Source organism: Talpa europaea (assembly GCF_964194135.1).
Source record: "Talpa europaea genome assembly, chromosome: 1".
Classification (NCBI taxonomy): Eukaryota; Metazoa; Chordata; class Mammalia; order Eulipotyphla; family Talpidae; genus Talpa; species Talpa europaea.
Genome location: NC_140073.1, coordinates 110000240 through 110022831, shown reverse-complemented (window position 1 = coordinate 110022831; position 22592 = coordinate 110000240).

Sequence of the window (22592 nt, the reverse complement as noted above, 5' to 3'; positions counted from 1 at the left end):
GAGCTGAGGAAGAAAGGAGCCTGGTTCCGGGGTGGGGATGGGAGCGGGGGGTTGGCTAGGGAAGCTACTCAGAGGTGGTAAGCTCTGCCTGGCCCTGCAGGCCAAGAGATGAAAAGCTTCCAGGCACAGCCAATGGCCAGAGCTGAAAACCCTGAGGCAGATACGTGGGAGGCACTTTTAGGAAAAGTTAGAGGTCTTGCCAGCAAATTAGCCTAATCAGGATTTGCATGTCAGCGATGAAGGATCCAGGGGAAGGGCTCCTACTAGAGCAGCTTCAGAACTACACTGTGCACCAGCATTCCTGGTGCTGAACTGGCTTAACTTCTCGGTGTTTCCATTCTTTGGTTAGCAAAATGAGGACAATGACATTTCCCATTTACCTGTAACTGTAAATTGTCTGAGAAAATTCATGCGCTGATGTCTGGGAAAATGTCTTCAGAGAGCATATAAAGCGTTTATAGTTGGTTTTCTAAAGCAGAACTAAATTTTTCTGGGCAATAGAATCATAGACATACTCTTTAGAGATGCTCTGTCAAAACTGGGAGCTTTAATCATGAAAAAGTAACTCCACACATTCATACAACTCAAAAAATGTTGTGTACAATTTTCAGGGATTTTTGGAACCTGAAGTTCATCGTGGGCCCCTTAATATTCATGGTGCCCGGTGAAGAAACTCCTGTTCATAGAAACTATCAATGCTTTATAACTTTTTTGCCATTTTACAATGTATGGAAATATCCTGAACTGAATCATCAAAAGTGTCCTCAGTCTTTTTAATTATCAAGGAGTAAGATGAGATCAGAACACACACTTCAGTGGCTTAGATTCCAGTTCTGGAATGTTGTGCGTCTTCAGGTCAGTGATACAAAATGATCCAAGGCAATCTAGCCATTCAACAACCCTTCTAGATAGCTGGGGCCTGCCATCCACTGTGGCCTTTTAGTGAAGGGTGGCAGTGTTCTATTTCCTCCTACAAGAGCCTGCTGCCAGTGTTACATTTCAATGACAGCAAGTCTCAAGAGAGACACAGCGATATTCTTGGCAAACTGGACAGATACAATTACACAGGCAATAAAGGTGGGTGATGTTCCTACAAGACTGTAGGTGCAGGGGCCTCCCTGGTGGCACAAGGGGTTAAGACACAACTTATGAAGCCTCTGTGGACACAATTATGTCCACAGCCTCTGCAGCATGAGTTTGATCCCTGGCCAGGGAGGTGACCCACATGGTGCAGCAGACCTCTACTTTCTCACCTACTACTCCCCTTAGCAGTGTATTTCAGTCAGTCCTCCTGTTCTGCTCCCCACTCTGTCTCTGGTGAATCCTCTCACCCCCCACACCTCTGGCCTGTACCCCAGTTCTTTTATACATAAATAAATAAATTTTAAAAAAAGACTGTAGGTGCACTTACAAGTAATTTGCATTGATGTTTTACTCAAGGCACCTATGCTATGAAGGTAGGATTGGCCAGTCTTCTTGTGGACCCAGGGACAAAGTCTTCCATTAATGTGGAGGTTCCAGAAGCAAGTGTTGGGCCATTGGGTTTGCCAAGCCTGCTCTGATAACTTGTTCCCACCAGAGCAGAAATGACTGTAGTTTTTCCCTTACAGCCTCTTTATGCCACTCATTTTTCCAATAAAAATCTATTTTCAATATCTCTTACATTAGTCAACAGAAGTGCTAATGATATTTGAAGGTCTTATCCACAGTCACCTAGAGTTTCTGATGGGATGCTTTAAATGTTAACTAACCATGGTGGGTGGAGGATGCAAATTTATCTCACACACAAAACTGCATTATGCTGTTAATAATGAAATTATAAAAATAAATTATAGACAATATAACAAGTTACTTGACTTTCTTAGTTTACTCATTTCTATACTAAGAACAAAGTGCCTACCTCACTGTATTTTTTTTGAGAAATAAATGAGATACTAATAATAACACCTAACACTTATGAAGTACCAGTTGTTACCAGGCACACTGCTAAACCCTGTACGTAGATTACCCATTTCATATGTCTCCTTTTTACAAATGAGGAAACTGGGGGGCATCCCTGTTGGCCTGGGGTTAAGTTCTCAGTGCTACCACTGTTCCCCTTAGCAGTATATTTCAGTGGATCTGCCTGCTCTGTTCCCCATGTCTCTGGTGAGTCCTCGTACCCCCGTAGCTCTGGCCTGCACCCCAGTTCTTCTACACAAAAATAATTAAAATAAATAAAAATCTTATAATAAAGGAATAATTCTTTTTAAAAAAGATGACTCTGAAGAGTTTAAGTAGCAACTAGATGAAGAAAAAGCATATTTAAAGACCGGGTGTTGTTTGCCAGATAGAAGGTACTTGACAAATGGTAGCTATTAGGTTTATTGTCAAAGTGATGAACTGTTATATTTGCCCCTAGAAATTTGGCTTTGGAACTTGACAAAAAACATTGCATATTTTAAACTTTGACGACCGAAATCAGACCCATAAATTTTCTATTGGAGGAGAGGTTTCACCACTTAATTCTATGATGTTTCCACAGTTGCACCTTAAGCGCCTTCCCACAGTAAATCATCTTTTAATGTTCCCCACACCACCCAATAAACTACAGTTTCTTAATTAAAGTGTAATAAAAAAAATCATGCCAACAGGACATCAGGAGCCTGGGTGTGCTGTGTTATGTTATATTTGCCTCAGGTTTGGCATTGTGGTCATATCTGGACTCAGTTTCCTCATGTGCAGACAGGACATTAAAACTGGGTTGTCTGTACTGGTCTTTCCACTTCAACTGTCTAAGACCTACAATGAGCTATTTTTTTTCCTATGCCCTGGTTTTGGTTTTTATTTTAAACCTAACAGGGCTTCAACATATATAACAAAACCGGTTGATCAACTTTCTGGATTCCCTTCATGTAGCTCTATAAATAAGAGTCTTTATTTTTCTCTGAACAGATAGTTCTGCCTTTTGAATTTAACTTACAGATATATAAACAATATTAACTATTAAAGTATAGTTGTACTAGTGTAATAGTAAAAGACTGAATACAACCTAGCTACCCACCTGTATTAGTTTGCTCAGGCTGTTGTAACAAAGCAACACAGTGTGGGTAATTTAAATAACATATATTTATTTTCTTATGATTCTGGTGGTGGGAAATCTAAGATCAAGAGTAGGCAAGGTTAGTTTCTTATGAGACTTTCTCCTTGACTTCAGATGACCATCTTCTCCCTGGGCCTTCACCTGGTCTTCCCTCTGTGTGTGTTTTTGTTCTAATCACCTCTTTTTACAGGGTGAAAATGTCATTTTCACCCCCAACAATGTCATTTAACCTAATTACCTCTTTGAAGACCTTATCTCTAAACAGTCACTTCTGAGGCACTGAGAGTTAGGACTTCAGCCTACCAATTTCAGGGATACATAATTCAATCCATACCAATTTCAACAGAAAAACTGTTAAACAAATAATGCCACATTCACCCAACAACATACCATATTAGCTATTTTAAAATAAGATATCATTAAAGTCCTAAAATTATACATTCCCAAGATACTTATTAAGTAATGAAAAATTTAAGTATAGATTGGTATATAGTATATATGCACCACTCCTGTTTATGTTTAAAATGAGGAGGAAGGGGGCCTCCCTGGTGGCACAAGGGGTTAAGACACAACCTATGAAGCTGTCCACAGCCTCCGCAGCATGAGTTCGATCCCCAGCCAGGGAGCTTACCCACATGGTGCAGCAGACCTCTCCTGTCTTACCTGCTACTCCCCTCAGCAGTGTATTTCAGTCAGTCCTTCTGTTCTGCTCCCCATGCTGTCTCTGGTGAATCCTCTCACCCCCCACACTCTGGCATGTACCCCAGTTCTTGTATGCATAAATAAATAAATCTTTTTTAAAAATTAAAATTAAAATGAGGGGGAAAAGAGCACATGCACATATACATCATTGATGGTTGGTGCAAGGGCTGTCTTTGGAAGTCAAGTGAAAAATAACAAAAAGGAAAAATAAACCCACCACATTGTCTCCAAAGAAAGATCCTAATGAACTGGGACAAAGGATTGAGAAAGTGATTTGATTTTTCACTTTAAACTTTCAATGTAGGGGCCGCCCTGGTGGCACAGGAAGTTAAAAGCACAGCACTGTAAAGCTATCTGCAGCCTCTGCAGCATGAGTTCTATCCCCAGCCTGCCAGGGAGCTACCCACATGGCACAGCAGACCTCTCCTGTCTTGCCCACTGCTCCCCTCAGCAGTGTATTTCAGTCAGTCTGCCTGTTCTGTTCCCCACTCTGTCTCTGGTGGATCCTCTCACCCACCTTCTCCCCACCCCGCACCTCTGGCCTGTACCCCAATTCTTGTATGCATAATTAAATACATCTTTAAAAATATCAAATAAAATAAACAAACTTTCAATGTAAATATATGTTTTGCCATAAATGCACTACCTAGTGTTTGAAAGTAAAAGAAATATGAAAAAGTAATTTAAATGATGGGAAAATTAAGGTTTCAAATGGTGCCTGAGGCACATTTAGGATTTTCCTACAAATTTCAAGCATGTTAAAGGTTTTAGCTTTATCCTCAAGTACTTCCCCCACCCTTGAGTTATTTCTGCACAAATGCCTCTTCACCCTGTCTGTCTCCATGGCAGCTGACCGATGCTGCCCCTTTGTAGCTCCCATTCTCAGTCTCTCTCTCTCTCTCTCTCTCTCTCTCTCTCTCTCTCTCTCGCTCTCTCTCTCTCTCTCTCTCACACACACACACACACACACACCTCACATATATACATCCACAACACACACACACACACACACACTCTCATACTCACACAATAGAAGAGGTGGAACCTTCCAGAATTCTGGAGAACTTTGAGAGGCTTTACCTTGAGAGAGTTCCTGAATGCACCTTGTCAGGTTATTTCCCACTGCCAAGATGAAGGAAAAGGGGAGGCATTGGAAAAGAGAAACCATCACTCCAAATTGAATGGAAATGGAAGCGCTGCAAAGTAAATAGCTGAAAATTTCACAAGTGTCATTCACCATTCACAAAGACTGTTTTTAGACAACATAATAATCCACTACAACATTTATTCTGTCTGCGAGATTATTACAGCACAATTTTATCTTTCCATCTCCTGTGGCATAGTGTGATTTCTTTAGTAGGCATTCTTTGTCTTTCCCAAGTTTTGGGGTCAGACTAATCCAAAGGATGACTTGGGGAAATTGAAGGGGGTTGCTGGCAGCCTGAAAAATCACAAGAAGTTTCATGTGTTCAGCATCCCCCACACAACCTCCAGTGCGGCTGTCTAACCAGCCTTTTCCTTGGCATGACCTAGGCTATTTACTGTGCTCTGTCTCAGGCTTGGAATGTCGCCCCCTCTATCCTTTCCCCTCCCCTCTCTGAAGGTTCTGTTTCTTCCATGAAATCTTGCTTGACCACAGAATTTATATTGTTCTTTCTCTGATTTAAATCCCTAAGGTATAATCCAGTGAGTACTAATCAGCTCCCTACTGTGGCCTATTGTTGGGGTGGAAGGAACAGAGATCTAATCAAATTGATTCATTGGGGAGGAGGATAAAGAATAAATTGGAATAAATATGAGGCAAGGCAGGAGACAGGGATATCACAGGATCTGATACTGAGCCATGCTACAACCCATTCTCCCAAGAACTGAGGCTTCTGGTCTTCTGGATTTGAAGTATCTTCACAGACACTAGCAGCAAAACCTCTCAAGCTTCCCTCTGCTATTACCCTCCATGTGTCGGATTCTTTCTCCATCTCCACTGATTAGACCTTCCTCACTCTAAGATTCGTTAGTTTTTAACTTCAGCATGTGGGCCATGATTTGACTGGTTAAGGCCTTATAACTGCCATTTAGCAACGTTTCCCCTGCTACTAAAGGGCAGCATGTTTCAGTGCTTTGGACTTCAAATTTCCAAGTAAGAATACCTGTCCGGTTAAACTTTGGGGACCAAGCAGTATAGGCCATAGCCAGCCAATGACTTGGTTGATCTTAGGTCATATGACCCTTCACAAGTTTGCAGAAGCTGAGAGAGTATCTATGTGGCAGGTGACCGGTGATGTGACAGAGGGAGGGGGAGAGGGAGGCATCTACAATTATGTTTGGGGCCTCCCTGGTGGCGCAAGGGGTTAAGACGCAACCTATGAGGCTGTCCGCAGCCTCTGCAGCATAAGTTCAATCCCCAGCTGACCAGGGAGCAGACCTCTCCTGGCTCACCCACTGTTTCCCTCAGCAGTGTGTTTCAGTCAGTCTGCCTGTTCTGCTCCCCACTCTGTCTCTGATGAATCCTCTTACCCCCCACACCTCTGGCCTGTACCCCAGTTCTTGCATGCATAAATAAATAAATCTTTAAAAAAAAAATAAAATTATGCTTGACCTGTAATTTCTAAAAATGTTATTTCTGGTAGAAGTTGTAGGCCAATTTCTACATGGGCCTTCTCCATGCCAGAATCAGAGTGGGGGTGAAAGCACAGCAATCTCTTGGAAGTCCCTCAAGAACAGCTGAAGGGTCCTTTGAAGGAAAGTCCACTTCTGGCAACTGGACAGGAGGGGACTTGTGCCATTACTATTTAAATATAAAATAAAACATATAATAGGTCACTTTTTGGAGCAGGCATGGGTTAAGCCAGAAACATACAGGCCTGGTTATTCACAATTGACTGAAACATTACCCTTAATGTCATGGAGGCTGTGTTAGTTAGGAGCCTCCAAGAGGATATATAGTGAAAGGTATATAAGAGAAGATTTCGCTCACACAAATATGAAAGCCAAGAAGTCCCCAAAGCTGGCCTCTACAAGGTGGAGAACCAGAAAAGCCTGTGGTGTAACTTAGTCCTAGTTCAAAGGCCAGAGAACTAAGGGGCCAATCATCTTAGTCCTCGACGGAGTTTGAAAGCCCAAAAAGTAGGAGGCAGAAAATCAGTGTCCCAGCACAAGCAAAAAGCAGGTGTTCCCGTCCTTCACCTTTTTGTTCCATTCAGGTCCTCAACAGATTGGCTTTTATCTACAGCCTGGGAGAAGGTGATCTTCTTTATTCGGGTTAACAATTCCAATACCAACTTTAATGGTCAACTTAAAATAGCCTCTCAAATATATCCAAAAGAGATGTTTTGCCAACTGCATGGGCATCCCTTAGCCCAGGCAAGATGACATATGAAATGTACCACCTTGGAGCTCCATTGGGGAAGGAAGGCTGACATGTAAAGAAATGTGTTCCAAAACAGTACAAGGCATTGAAATAGCACAAAAGACAGAGTGAGTAATTGTCTAAGGGAAAGATTCCTCAGGGAAGCAAAGTTGTGACTAACAGGACTAACTCTGGCAGATGAGGAAAGCAAGACATGCAAGGAGGAGGGATGGAGACGGAGAAAGGCATGAAGAGGTGAGTGTAGAACATTCCAGGTCAGTCATCATAAAATATGAAGTAAGTAGAAACAGGAGTAGAGGCTAGAGGGAGGTTTACAGAGAACAGAGCATGAAGATCTTTTACCTGAAAAGTAGAGTTTGAAAGCAGAGAGGTATATAAAGATGTTCCATTGAGGAAAATTACTATGGCAGAAATATGGAAGCCATATTAGATTGAGGAAAGATTAGAAGCAAGCAGATCAGTTATTTTGCTATTGAAACTTGAGCCAAGGCATTGGTGGGGGAGATAAAAAAGAGAATATGGATCAGGGAGATCAAGAATATAGAATAGACTTGGGGTGAGGAGTGGTAATGTATGTACAATTAACTCTCATGTCCACGGTATGGAAAACACATATTATGCAGTTAGGTCTACCGTGGTTGTATGTACTGAACATGTATAAGCTTTTTTCCTTGCCACTATTCCCTAAATAATACAGTATAACAACTATACTTACACTATATTTACACTATATTAGGTATTATCAATAATCTAGAGATGATTTAAAGTATCCGGAGAGATGTAGCTAAGTTATGTGAAAATATTGCTCTACGTTATATAAAGAACTTGAGTTTTTGTGGGGTCCTGGAACCAATCCCCAAAAAATGCCAAGGGATGACTGTAGTTTGCTACATGTTGAGTTTAAGATTCATCAGGGTTACCCAGGAAGCTATTTCCAATGTAGATTTTTAGATAGATGGTTCTGGAGTTAAGGAGCGAAGTCAGAGCTAGACATAGAAAATGGAAGTCTTGTTCATCTAAGTGAAGGCCAAAACCATGGGACTGAAGGAAATCACTGAGGATGGAGGACAGGGATCACAGCAGAAGAAATAGGGAGATGGGGGCCTCCCCTGGTGGCGCAGGCGGTTGAGCACAGCGCTGTGAAGCTGTCCGCAGCCTCTGCAGTGCCGATTCAGTCCTGGCTGGCCGGCGAGAATCCCACATGGCGCGGCGGACCTCTCCTGTCTCACCCGCTGCTCCCCTCAGCAGTGTATTTCATCAGTCTGCCTGTTCCATTCCCTGCTCTGTCTCTGGTGAATCCTCTCACCGTCCCGCACATCTGGCCTGTACCCCAGTTCTTGTATAAATAAATAAATCTTTAAAAAAGAAAAAGAAAAAAAGAAATAGGGAGATGGAATAATGCTGCAATGGATCCTATGGTATCTTGTAACATTTTCTAAATGCTTCTCTCCCAACTCAGTTAAACTCTCCATGTTATTTTTTTCCTTTATTGTCACAGTCCCCCACCTCTCTTTTCAGTTTCCCCCTACCCCTTTTTCCAGGCTACTGTGGGCCTTTGTGCAAGATAGTCAAGGACCCACCCTCAAGGCATTTTGCTTGACAAGCCAATATTCAATAAATTAGAAAAAAAAGGATCCTTTCTTTGGATTGAGGCATCCTCATAGCAATGCAGAACCCAATAGTAAAGCCAGGTTTGATTCACTGGTCTTTTGAGCAATGCACAAAACTACTCAGCTACATAGGGCATTCCTGACCCCATTCATCCAGGTCTATACAACAAGATTCAAAATAAAGCCCATAAGAAGCATTTATAGAAGACTCATTAATGTCTTATGTTCCAAAATGTTTGAAAGCAGCGTTTATTTACTCTCTTTGCACCAGGGTGTGATCTGGCAATTTTTGCTAATGATGACTCTTCAAAACTCCTGCCCCCCTCACCCTGGTTCTATTGGGTTGAGAAATAAAAACATCAGGTTAATCTCTCTCACACATTCAGGTCCTCATCTCTGATTCTAGTGAAGAAAGGCCACAGAACCCTCCCTTTCAAAAGATGACAGCTCAGAGATGCCAGCGACTTCATACCCTGTGGCTTTAGTTTGGCCTACTCCCAGCCACATGCCATGCCCACCCCAGGTCCCTTTCAAGCCTTTCTTCAAAGCAGCCTCTGTCTTGCCTTTGTTCTCTGTCCTTTGGGGATGGTGTCTTTTTGAAAATTGATTTATATTATTATTGAATATAAGTGAAGCATTCTCTACCTTTGAGATCCAACAGTCACCTTATCTAAATGGATTTATTCATGCCGTGTATTGATGTGGAGTATGCATGTTATAACCCTTCAGGCAAAGTCCATGCTTCTGTAAATGCTCCACCATGTTTAAAATTACAGTGTAAATAATTACAGGTTTCATTTCACTGATAATATTAATAATAAATTTCTGATGTGCATTACACTCTCAAATGCCTGAGGTGGTTCTAAAACGGAAAAGATAGATTAGTGGGGACTTCAAAGAAGACAGAACATTGGAATCAGAAAACGCTGAAACTAAAAAAAAGAAAAATGCTGCTCTCAATTACATTGAAAGTATCATAGAAGATATTTGGAAACCAGTTTATTTTATTGGGTAGTCATCCTCACATCTAAATAAAAGAAATTCAACCATCCTCCTGCCAATTAAATTGCTTTCATTTTTCCATGCTCTCTTCTAATATTTGTCAATAGGAATATATAATTTGTTCATAGTTTTAATCATAGAGCCTGACTAATTTCACTAGGTTTTAAACCCTCTGATATGAAATTGATCTCAAGTCAATAAATAGGCATTGAGCATCTACTATTACTTAAATCACAGCCATGGGGAAGGTTGCCAGGCCAGTGTTGCCCTGTAGCTTGTTATCTCTTATACAAGTGTACCAGAGGCCAAAGGAATACAGAATGTGGAGAAGGAAGCTGCTAGGAAGCAATCCTACACTTAGGAGTGGGGAGTCGTGGGCTCTGATTCTGTCTCTGTCACTAACCAGCTATGATGTTAGGCAAGTCTGCTTTCCTGATGGCCTCAGCTTCTCATCTACAAAATGAAGGAACTGAACTTGAGCAATGGTTTTTAAATGCTATTCCTGAGAGTACTATGAGAAGATGCTGGGATAAGAAGATGCAGTGGGACTGATCTCTGACCACTTCCCTGATATCAGAGAAGCTCTATCTTTATTTTTCATACCAGGCCTCTGGGTGCAGCATGTCTAACAACAGGAGAGATCGTGTGCATTCAGGGCTCTCTCAAAGAAGCAAGGACATAGGTTCACCCTAGTTACCAACAATACAAGCTGCCAGAGTTCAGAGGAGCAGAAAGGAAAAGCTTTGTGGAGGAAGCAGAACTTGGGTGGACTTGGTGTAAAGAGGGAAAAAGAAAAATAGGAGAGCATTCTAGGAAAGGTATAGTGACATGTTCAAGCACCCAAAAGACAGGACCCACTTGGGCAGGAGTTGAGGAGGTTGGGGCAGGGGGAGGGAAGCACAGAGGAGAAGGTTGTGGAGTTGGATAGAAATAAGGGCCTGAGTGCCTGAAGACAAGCAGATAAATCAGAGTTGATGGGGGTAGGCTAAGCTATAAGATCTTCTAAAGATTTTTGAGCAAGGGAATGACATGCTGAAATTGGTGCATAAGAAAGATTAGTCTGTCAAGTTTTCACAAAGCAAACATTTCTGATGCTTGTAAGGTGCCTGCAGGCACTGAGAATACAAAGCTGGAAAAAGGCAGCCTGCCCTTGAGGAGGTGGCAGAGGGGAATGCAAAATGGGTTGAAAGCAGAGAAAAGGAAGAGTTGGGGCTGAATTAAGGAAATGCCAGAAAGAAGGAGAAGGAAGGGATGAGAAAGATGTTGCAAAATAAAAACAAAGAGGGCTTGGTGACTGGCTAAGTAAACTCGAGGACACATAACAAAGGACTACACTTTTTAGTCCTGGAGGGTAGTAGCTTCCTCTTCCTCTTGTGGGGTCACAGCTAGCTCACCTTTCCCAGCCTCCTATGCAGTTGGGTGTACCATGTAATTGACTTCTAATCAAAGACCTTCTGTGAACAGAAGATCTGATCCACAAAACCTCCCACAGGTGCTTCACCAGTCTCCTCCCCAGCCTCCTCCTGAATGAGGAGGGCTCTGAAGAAAGCCTGGATGATTACATGGAGGCTGCCTGGCAAATGGGAACCCACTTGGGCTTTACGTGGCTTAAGGTGATAAGTGACTGACATTCTCCAGCCATTTTATCAGTTAACATTTTATCTGTTAACTTATCCTGAGAATGAAACAATAGCAGTGCCACTTCAACGATAACTACAGAAAGTTGAGATGGTTTTAGAGGATGAGATAATAAATACGTTGTTTCATGTAGGGTCATTTTGCTTTGAAGTAATCTAAGACCTGACCTAAACTAATTTAAGGGGGGATGAAGGAGTTACCGGCAATACTTCTGACTTTAGACATAGCTTAGAAGGAAGTCTTTTTTATAATTATGAGTTTCACTGCAATTGGACCAACTTAGAACAGGTGCCCCACTTGGGAACCAATGAGAAAAGCCAGGGGTGTAGTGTCCCAGGTGTAGGGTGGAGTGGCAAGCTCCGCCCCAGGACTGGGAGAAACATTCAGCTCTAGCCAGAAGGATGGAGAAGATGCATTCCCATAGGGAAGTCAGGGTACAACTACTAAAGAAGTGAAAATGGATGTTGGATATTAAAAAATGGTGGAAATGCGGTACTTTTTGTTTGGGATATATCTAATTAATTGGAATGTCCAGATGGAGAGGACTTCGTGAATGGATTGAAAGATGAAGTTCAACTTTGAAGTCTAGGGTAGACTAGAACTAACTCGATGTGTAGTTTAATCCAGGCTGGATGAATAAGAAATTTCCTTCCTTTTTCTGATTCCCCAAATCAAAGATTGAAGCAGGAGAGAGGAAAGCAATCCTTTTCGGAGTCATTTGATAATATGGCTTCATTGTGCCCTGTGTCTGTCCTTTCTAGGGGGGCTTTATCTGAAAAGTTTAGAAAGCAAGAAATAAATTTGAGGGGTGGAACTGAGGAACACAAAAGATAATACACAACTTGTGGAACTTTACTGCAAGTCACACTCCTGTAGTTGCATGTGTGTGTCTGTGTTTTAGGTTGGTTTTTTAGACTCAATCAATGAGGGCTGCCAGGATGGGCAGCACAACTCTGGGAACCAGCTTTCACTGAGAATTCAGACAACATGAAATGGTGCCCTCTGGAGTTGTCTGCAACATAGCAGAGCTGCTTTCAGTAATTCTTCAGGTCAGAAAAGTCTTTACTAGACATGGAGAACCCTACTTCCATAGTTAGGAACATTCTAAAGCCTCCCTCACATTTTTTGTAATATGGCTCATCTTACATCAGGTATTTACTTACTATATCCTCTTACTTCTGGATCTTACTCACTGTATCCTCTTGATATTTCCTGTCCCCACAACTTCCCCCTTCGTTTGAGTCTGCCATCTTGGTTCTACTCTCTGTGACTGCCTATAAAAATTTTACTTACACCAAACATCCTCTGAGTTTAAGAACTTTCTTAAGGATTTAAGATTGTTACTGAGGATGTAAGAATTACATTACATACTAGACAGCAAACAAGCTGATAAAAAAAATCTCCATTATTCTATTCTTCCCACAAACTCTTTTCGAAACCCAAAGCTACTATTTGACTTTCTCCTATAAATCTTTTTCTGCTCCAGTCTTTCAATATCTTTTATATAGTTTCTTTATATTAGAAAAATGTCATCTAGATTGTTAGGGTTTTTTTTTCATTTTTTAAAATTATGTTTATTGAGGTAACATTGGTTACTTCAATTTTGGTTACCTCAACACGGGTTACAATACACAGGTATGTTTTAGGGGTGTTATGGCTTCAAAAATAAGTCTTGAAAATAAGTTATATAACTCTTCCAACTTTGGTCTTTTTTTCAATATTGTTTTGACTATTCTAGATCCTTTGGAGTTCCATTTTCAATTTGTCAGCTTTAAAAATGTGAAGAAAAATAAACAGAATAACCAAAAACGTTGTGAAATAACATCTTAGCAAAATCAAGGTTCCAATCTATGACTATTATACATGTCTCTCCATTTATTAAGATCTTTTAAAATGTCTTCAAACAGCATTTTGTAGTTTCAGTGTTCAAGTTATACACATATTTTTCTGAACTTAACCCCAAATGTTTCATATTTTATGCTGTTATAAATGGTGCTTATTAAATTCTACTTCCACTTGCTCACAGACATCATCTAGAAATATAATTGATTTTTATGTTATCTTGTATCTTGTATGCTTGCAAAATAGGATACAAAATACTATAATGACTTTGGACTGTTTGACAACTTCTTATAAAGTCAAACATACACTTGCCATATGACCTACAAGTTTCACTTTTAGGAAATGGAGACAGAGGGCCTCCCCGGTGGCGCAGCGGTTGAGCGCTGGGTTGTGAAACTGCGCGCGGCCTCTGCGGCGCCGGTTCGATCCCCGGCTGCTCCCCGGCCACCAGAGGAGGGTCCCACATGGCGCGCAGACCTCTCCTGCCGCCCGCTGCTCCCCTCAGCAGTGTACTTCGGTCCTTCTGCCTGCTCTGCTCCCCGCTCTGGCTCTGGTGAATTCTCTCACCCTCCCGCGCTTCTGACTGTACCCAGTGCATGTATAAACAAAACAAACAAACAAACCAGCAAACAAATAAATAAAGCATGCCTCTATTAAAAAAAAAAATTAAAAAAAAAAAAAGGAAATGGAGACAGAAACATGCTCACAAAGATGGGTATGCAAATGTTTATAGTGGCTTTACTCACAATAGCCAAACTGAAAATAATATGTGTCCATCAACGGTGAATGGGTAAACAAATTGCAATATATCCATACCAAAGAATACTAACCACCAACAAAAAGGAACTAACTAGTAGTACATCCAACAAGAAGGAATAATCTCACGGATGAATTCCAAACTGAGTGTAAGAAGTCAGACAAAAGAGTGAATATTATATGATTCCATTTATATAGAACTCTAGAAACTACAAATTTAATATATAAAGACAGGGAAGGAGGGAGCAAAGTTGGGCAGTCACAACGTGGTATGGTGTGATTCTATACCTCTAAATCATATACAGGGTTGTAAACCAGTGTCACCTCAATTACATATATACGCACACAGACAAAGTAGATAAATGCTCTCCTGGAACAAGGGTTAGGGGGAAAGATGACTGTGAAAGGGTACAAGGGAACATTTTAGAAAGACAAAAGTTATGTGTGTTGATAATGATAAATCATGTTGCTTACATTTATCAAAACTCAGAGAATTGTGCTTCAAATTGAATGCATCTATTGTATATACATTTTACTTCTTAATGACAAACTGAAACTTCTCGGGCTCTCTTTTAGAAATCTTGAAGCATCATGCACCAAGAAAGAATTGAACTTCAAGAATATAACAGATAGGACAGAAAACAAGGAAGGTTTCTTAAATTTCACTTGATTCTTAGCCTCTAGACTCTGTGCTGTCCAATAGAATGTACAATACATTAGCTACCGGTCATATGGGCTATTAAGCACTTTTGTGTGGCTGGTACAACTGAGAAACCAAATATTACATTTTATTTCATTTAAGTTATAATTCAAATTTAAACAGCCACGTGGAGCTGGTGGCACTGTGTTAGAGCAGAGGGAAAGGAACTGTGTCTCCTATGTCTCTATTCTCCTGTAATCTAATCTTGGGCCTGCTGATAGCTGTTTAATAATGATGGGAAAAGAAAAAAGCAAAATAAGACCCAGGCAGCTCTCTTGCCTGCTTGTGACTGTGCAGATGCCTCTCTTTTTCTTTCTCTTTTTCCTAATAAACCTGTGCAGAGTGAGAGAGCGAGAGAGAGAGCGAGAGCGAGAGACAGAGACAGAGACAGAGAGACAGAGAGACAGAGAGAGACAGAGATTCAAATAACCCAATCTATTCACTATAGCTGTGCCCAGAAATATAGAGAACAAAAATCCCAGACTTGGTCCCTTTGGTTCCTTTTCTGTTAAAATGAGGGTTTTATACACCACAGACTTCACACTGTAGTTGTGAGACTAAAATGAGAAAATGCAAGTAAGACTAACTTCAACAGCATAATGTGCAAATGGAAGATGCTGGCTGCATTAGCAATGTGGTGGCCACATCTGGCGCCACCCTGTGATTTTAAACTGAAGGATCAAGAAGGTCAGCTTAGGGCCTCCCAGAACCACAGCAAGAGACTGACTCTACACCTTGGTCCCGTTTTAGCTTTGACATGCTAATACTGCAATCTCCGAGGAGCATAAACCACCTGCGCCTCATAAACCTTTTGATTTACTTGCACACGTGCGACCTTCCCTATCCTGCGGCCACTTTACCAGTATTGATCTCTGACTGCAAGGGAGCACGCTTTGCAACTGCATAGGAAATGATCATTGCTGCTGCGGTGGTGGTCTGCAAGGATAAAGGAGGTGGCGCTCACTGCCGGCAAATGAAAGAGAATCCCACAGTGAATCTCAGTCTCCAGCGAATCCAGGAATACAACCTGGAGTCCTCGTTTGCACTCTCCTCGGTTCAAAAGTTGTGCAGCTATCTCCAGTTACTGCTCGCTCCTCCCTCCGCGGCTGTCTTTTTGTCTTTGAAAGCCGGAGACCGACAATGGATTATTATCTGTGCATGCAGGTGTTGTTGAAGAGACCAATTTGTGAACAATGGCCCTTCCCACGTTGTCCAAACATAAAGATTGCTCCGCAGCTGTTATTTGCAGAACCTGTCACCGTTCGCGACGCTGCCACTGAGCCACCAGCTGTCCCGGAGCGCGCTTCGCCCGACGCCGCCCACCGCTGACAGCGCCGGCCCGGCCCTCCACTCCCGGGTGCCCGCCGTGGGGTGAAATGCCCCGGGCGCCTGGCGCTTCGAGCTGTCCCGCTCCGCCCACCAGACACAGCCAGCCTGGCCTGGTCTTGGCTTTGCCCGAGCAAGCTGGCAGTCTCCAAAGTTCTCTCCCCCAGATGCTCCCTTTCCATCCCATATTCACTGAGGAGTGAATCTCCAGAGGAGGTGCCTGTCGTGTCTGATACACACAAGCTTAAAGAACAGATATTCATTTGGGCATGATTTTAAAGATGTGACTCAGATGCCAAGTGCAGATCTCCTTGCTCTGTAAGATTTGGGTGAAATTGTCTTGAGCCCCTCAATTCTACAGTCTCAGAAGGTCCAAAGACCTGCCCCAGAGTCCGCTCAGCCCTAGAGTGTCTGGGGTCTTGCCACTCCATCCTTGTTTAGTTCTTCAAGGCAGCCCTTTCACTGGTTCCCAAAATAAATCTGCAAGCATGCAACAGAAAAATGAAAGATTTTCTCTGGGAAGGAGGGGATTCCTACAAGAAGAAAAGACACATCTTAAGGGGTGTGTTCAGCCATTCTCTCCATTCACTTCCCATTCCTACATTATGTTTCAACCTAGAGAGCTCCAAGTGCCCCTCACCCTGTTACACACACTGCGGCTCACCAATCTCCAGGCCCTTCCCCCAAGCATCACTACCCAGCTTCTGCCAAGGACCTTCCAATGCCAGGGCCCACGCTCCTTCGAGGAAGAAGCACTGTTTTCTTCCTCTGGTACAAAGACCTTCAGTTCCCGCTGGTATCCTGCTGGCGTCAGCATGTCTGCTGGACTGCCTATTTCTGAAAAAGTTCACTGGCCTCTGTTTTCTCATGTTGGGACGATTCACACTCAGAGACAGCAACCTAACCAAGACGCAGAATTTCATAATAGCATTCAGCCCTGAACTTCTAATAGCCATCTGAAAAACAGCAGTTGCTGAATCTTGCAAGATGCAGCAGCCATGTTTGCTGGATAATATGACATGTTTATTCAGGCTAAATTCAAACAGTCTTAATCTTTTCTAAATCCTAATTGGTGACTTCATTTAAGTCTGTCTTGTGCAAAATTATAGAAATGAGCATATAAATATTATGCTCATGTAGGTTGCAATCATATCGATAGCTTACAGTAAAGAATATTTTAAGTCTGAGCTGAAAATGTTTTCTAAATTTATTCAAGCCAATTTCTAAGACCTCTGTAATCTCACGAATGGAGCCATAAAGGAAACTAAATAATTCCAGACCTCTTCATCACCCTACCCCATTACCATACTAATGATAATGCACTCTAAAGTGACCAGTCATGTACTCTGCAAAGTAACCTTAGGCCTACATTCCTAATTTGTAGTTAAATAAATAAGAGGTGTATTAAAAGTCTAAAATATTCTATCATTCCTTCTCCTTTTACTTTCAACCAAGAAAGAAGACAAAGACCAATCCAAAAAAAATGCTTCTTAAGTCCTGGGCTTATATAACATCTCATGGCTTGTTTTGGAATTTTAGTAAGGGTCTAAAGGGGAAAAAATGATTTAAAAGAAATTGTAAATTCACAAAGAGAACACTGAGAATTCAAGAAATTTCTCTGAGAATTATGGCCATCACCCTGTTATTCTGCAACCCCAAGGCAGCCATGCAGATTCACACTGGAGAGGAGATGAGCTTCAGGAATGAAAGGCAAACACATCTGATTCACATTGGTCCTCACTTTTGTGCAGTGTGTGGCCATTTCAAACAGGAACAAACCTGCGCCTGCAGGAAGGTTGTAGGCTGGGTAAGCGGCTCTTGACGAGCACGTCTTGGAGGTGGGGTTACACTGTCCCTGAGGCTGGGGAGGAGCGCAGCCCTGTGCATGTTAATAGGCTGGGTGGAAGAAGGCAAACCTCTTACCTCAGCACCACATTAGGCTGGGGAAATAAATACAAACTGGACACCATGCAAATATTTATCTTTGGGGACCTCCGAGAGACCTCTGAGAGACCTCTGGGAGAAGGAAAATAAATCTCTACATATGTTTACTCATAACAATTTCCAACTGGGCCATCTAAATACAAGTCCAACATTTCATTAAGCAGACTTCTTCAACAGCCACTGAGCCGTGTGAATACATTATCAATAAAGGCACAGACCCCCTTTTCAGGATGGATGGAGGCATAATGTTTTAATACATAATGTCCATCTCCCAAACTGATCCCTTTTCTGAGAGTCCAGAAAAAAGGAAGTTTGCTGAAGGATTTTATTTTCTTTTTCAATGGAGTTGTTTGTGGAGGGACTCCCATTATTATGGAATATATACCCATTTTATCAGTTTTGGGAAAACAGACATTTGAAAGAAAGGGGAAAGACTTGGATAAAGGATCTGGTATACTTTGTGCTCACCCTTGATGTACCCAAGAACAATGCTATGATTAGTGAGTCCAAGAACATTCACTGAACATGATAAAAAATGACTTCCACAGGGTCTGCTTCCTCATCTTGCTGGAAGAACAAAGCTAATGTTTTATGATGAGTTTGACTACAAGAAGGAAAACAGGGTGACCTCAGAGCATCCTACCCAACAAGGGGCCAGGGGAAGCTGAGAAAGCACTCACTTTTGGACAAGGTTCCCCAAAGGAATACACACACACACACACACACACAAACACACACACAAAGCTTCCATACAATGTCTTGGTATAAAGAGAACAAGGAACTTACTCTCCAGGCTAAAGATTCTCCCACGTCATTAGTCACCCTTCCCTCCACCTCCTCCCAAGTCTTGCTGGCAACTGGGCTGGGCAATGACTCAGGAAGGCGGGCAGTGGGGAGAAGCTAGTTCACCCCAACAACTTAAAAAAAATTACTGAGATTCTTTCAAGTATAATTAACTCATAAACTTACTAGTCACCTGGAAAAAGAAGAAGGGGGTCAATGAGGGGTGCAGGCATGTGTTTGAGGCAGCATGGGAGAGGGGTGACATTTGGAGAACAGTTAGTGGAGAAATGACAGCCCCTGTTTTCATGAAAAAGGCTCTTGTAAATCAGGAAGCAGCATTCGGATAACCTCTGCATTTCTCCATCAGTCAATGTGCTGTGTGGGGCTCTTCTGAGCTCAGCAAAACCCTCAGATCACTGACAAAACCGAGACCTGTTAGCACCAAATGTTACCCACAAGAGGAGGAAGTTCGCAGCATTGTGCAAAGTAGCTAGCTCTCTAGCAGAAAAGGATAGTTGGAAGCAATAGGGTAAATCCCAGGCCTGAATCCACAGTGAGAGCTGAGCACCTGGACACATCAAAGTCAGGCAGAGGAAAAATGCCACATTCTGCATCTTCAAGACTGAAAGAAATCTCCTTCTATATGGTGGACCAATATTTTTGTGTTAATATTATAATCAGCACATAAAAACCATAAATATTACATCTCATATTCTTACTGTTTTTCAGTTTACAAAAGGCGTCATTCACATTATTTGAGTCCTCCCAAGCACCAAGCACTACATTCCTATCCTACTAGGGAAACTGAGTCCCCAAATGGTAAATGACTGGCTCCAGGCTGAGGAGCTATTAACTAACAGAAATGGGCACCTCACTCCCAATCTGGGGCTGCTCAACAGGAGAGACTTCTAGGACAAATCTTTCTTGTCTGTATTCTTCTCCGAGTAGGATATCTAACTGACCATCTGAGAGATGACACAGGGCCAAGGAAAACTCCACCTCAAACCACCAGATTGTGTGTGTGGGGGGGGGGGGGGGTAGCAGCTGTAACTGTTCTCTCTTTCTTGTCTTTGTGCATAAGGCAAAATGTCTCTGCCCTTAATCTCCACTACTCAGAAAGCAGGACAACAGCCTGTTCTTGCACCCCATTATAATCACATCGTAGAAAAACCTCAATATTTGCCACCCTCATGCCTGCCTGTCCCTTCGTGTCACAATTGGCTGCTCATGCCAACCACCATGACATGATTACCCCACAACAACACCCAAAGTGGAACCTGAGAGAGGAGAAGAGCCTCAGACCCTCAGCTCTCAATCATACTCATGCCCCAGACTACAGCACTCCCATTAGCATGATTTGCAATGACTTATTAACCAAACCCCACTGCTTCTGGCTCTTATTCAGGCCCAAATACAAAAGGAATGAGTAAAAGCTGTTTTCTCTGCAGCAGTATCTCACTTCCTTGGCAGGTGGCAGAGGGTGATATATGGAGTGCCTGGCATCTCCTCCCCCTCTTTGGAAAGGAATTCAGCACACACCACCCCTGTCAGCCAACCCACCAGCCAGCTGACTCTCCAGGGCGCTGTGGCAGGCGAACAAGCAAGGCTCGCCCCAGCTGCCAGGTAGGGGAGAACAGGCTTGCGGAGGCCAGAGGCTGGGTGGGGCTGTGGTGCTCTGTCCTCTCCTGGGGCCTGTTCCCCCACAGCCGCAGCCTGTATGGCTCACCTTCTATGCTCCAGCTCTCAAAGGAAGCGTCCCCCATCCATCTGTGTAATCAATAACATTAAAATGTCACTGGAACTTTCTCTTAATGTCCTTTCTAAAAAGCCTACCGGTTTCATTAAAGCTGCCCTTGATTGCAATACACACATCAGCACATTCCAATAGGCACATAGCTATCCTCATATATTACTCGAGAATCTTCTTCCAAATGCTGAAAGCTTAGCATGTCTTCTATATTTGCTGTCTTTGTGTTTTAAGGACTCTCTGGGCTTTCTACAGGGAAAGGCTGCTCACGCGTGGCCTCCCAGGCAGTCTGTTGGGGATGGAACTGTCTGACACTGGCTTTACAAGCAGGCACACGGTGTTCACTTAGATTTATTGTTAATGTGAAAAAATTTAGAGTAGAAGCTTATGAAATCATGAGCCCTAAGATCCTGCCTCCACCAGGAAAATGCAGTAGATCAGCTATTGATTATGGTGCCAAGAAACCCAGAGTCCTTCTAGAAGGAGCCCAGGAGGTCAGCCAGGCAGCTTTCAGCTGTCAAAAGGAAGTATGTATTACAGCCTATTGCCATGACATAAAGCAAGATTTAAGAGGGAAGATCCTTCTGACAAACATGGGTGGCATGGGGTATGATGTGGCAATGAGCACTGCCATTAGTCTAGCACTTGCCAAATAACGCACACTATCTAAAAACCTTGACTGTGTTAACTCATTTAACCCTCATTACAACCTTGTGAGGTAAATATCACTACCAGCCCCACTTCAGAGATGAGGAAATGGGCCCCAGATCCAATAACTAGCAAGCAGCAGTCCCAGGTTTTGAGCCCAGGTCCATGTAACAGTAAAATTTCCTTGCTCTTATAGCCAGCCATTTCCCAATTATACTAACCTTCACAGTGGATTTCTGATTTCATTCCCTGTTAGCAGGCTTCAAAATAAGAAGGCATTTTTGGTGCTGCTCTTTGGTAGGAAGCATGAGTTTCCCAGGCCGGGACTGTAGGATAAACTGCACCAGCAGATGAGTTTATGCCAGGCCACTTAGGCAGCTGGTCAAAGGTAGTGTACTTGGTCCTCTGAGAAGGAGCTGGTTTAAGAAGAGGATACACGAAACCCCCACCCTACCCCCAAATATTCTCCTTTAGCAATGAGGATGGAATGCAGGGGTGCTCTTAACCAGGTGATCGGCTCCTTTCTGGTTCCAAATACTTTTCTGCTACTCAGCTGATTTCTTGGGGTGGGCGCTCTTCTGTGTCACTTGGCTGTCACTAACCACCAGGAAATGAGCCCTCCTTTGCTCCCAGCATTTGCTATTCACTCCATCTCAGGTTACCAGGTTTGGTGGAAGTAGAATTGCCAGACTGAGCAAAAAACAAACAAAATAAGACACCACCCCCCCCCCCAGTTAAATTTGAAATTCAGATAAACCATAATTTTTTAGTGTATATCCCATGCGATATTTATGAATACTTATTCAAAAATTTTTTGATTGTCTAAAATTCAGATTTAATCAGGGTCCACTATTTTAATTGACAATCTTACGTGTGCTCCCAATATAGAACTACTCTCTCAAAAAATAAGCATGCCAGTAAGGGTCAGAAACTACCACACAGATAGCAGTTGGGATATGCTGAGCCATCTAGGCCCTGATTTAAGACCCAGAGAATCTCTACTGTATTCAACCCAGTAGCCCTCCCTGGAGGCTTGATGAGATTATCTTCCCAACAGGAGCAGCCTGAGCTAAGCAGTTCCGATTCTTGTAGACCCCAAGAAAAGTAAGAGAGTCAGTGTTAAGACTGATCTCTTTGGTTGCAAATGCAGAGCTGTATGTGGGTAAGTTCCTCTGCTAGAGACAGGGAAACCCCTTCCCTCTCCCACCTGCAGCATATTCTTAACAAAGTAGCTAAGATTTCTCCAGCTGAAACTCCTCTTTCACCAAGATCTGCTTGGGGGAGCAGATGGGAAGAATGGCAGTGACGTAGCCAAAAAAAATTATACTGGATGCCAGAGCAAGTTCACACTAGCAAATGCCAGCTCTGTCCAATGTTTTCATTTGTCAAGTGCAAGCATGTTGCTGAAATCAAGATGCCATTTCAAAACAAGATTCTGAGAGAAC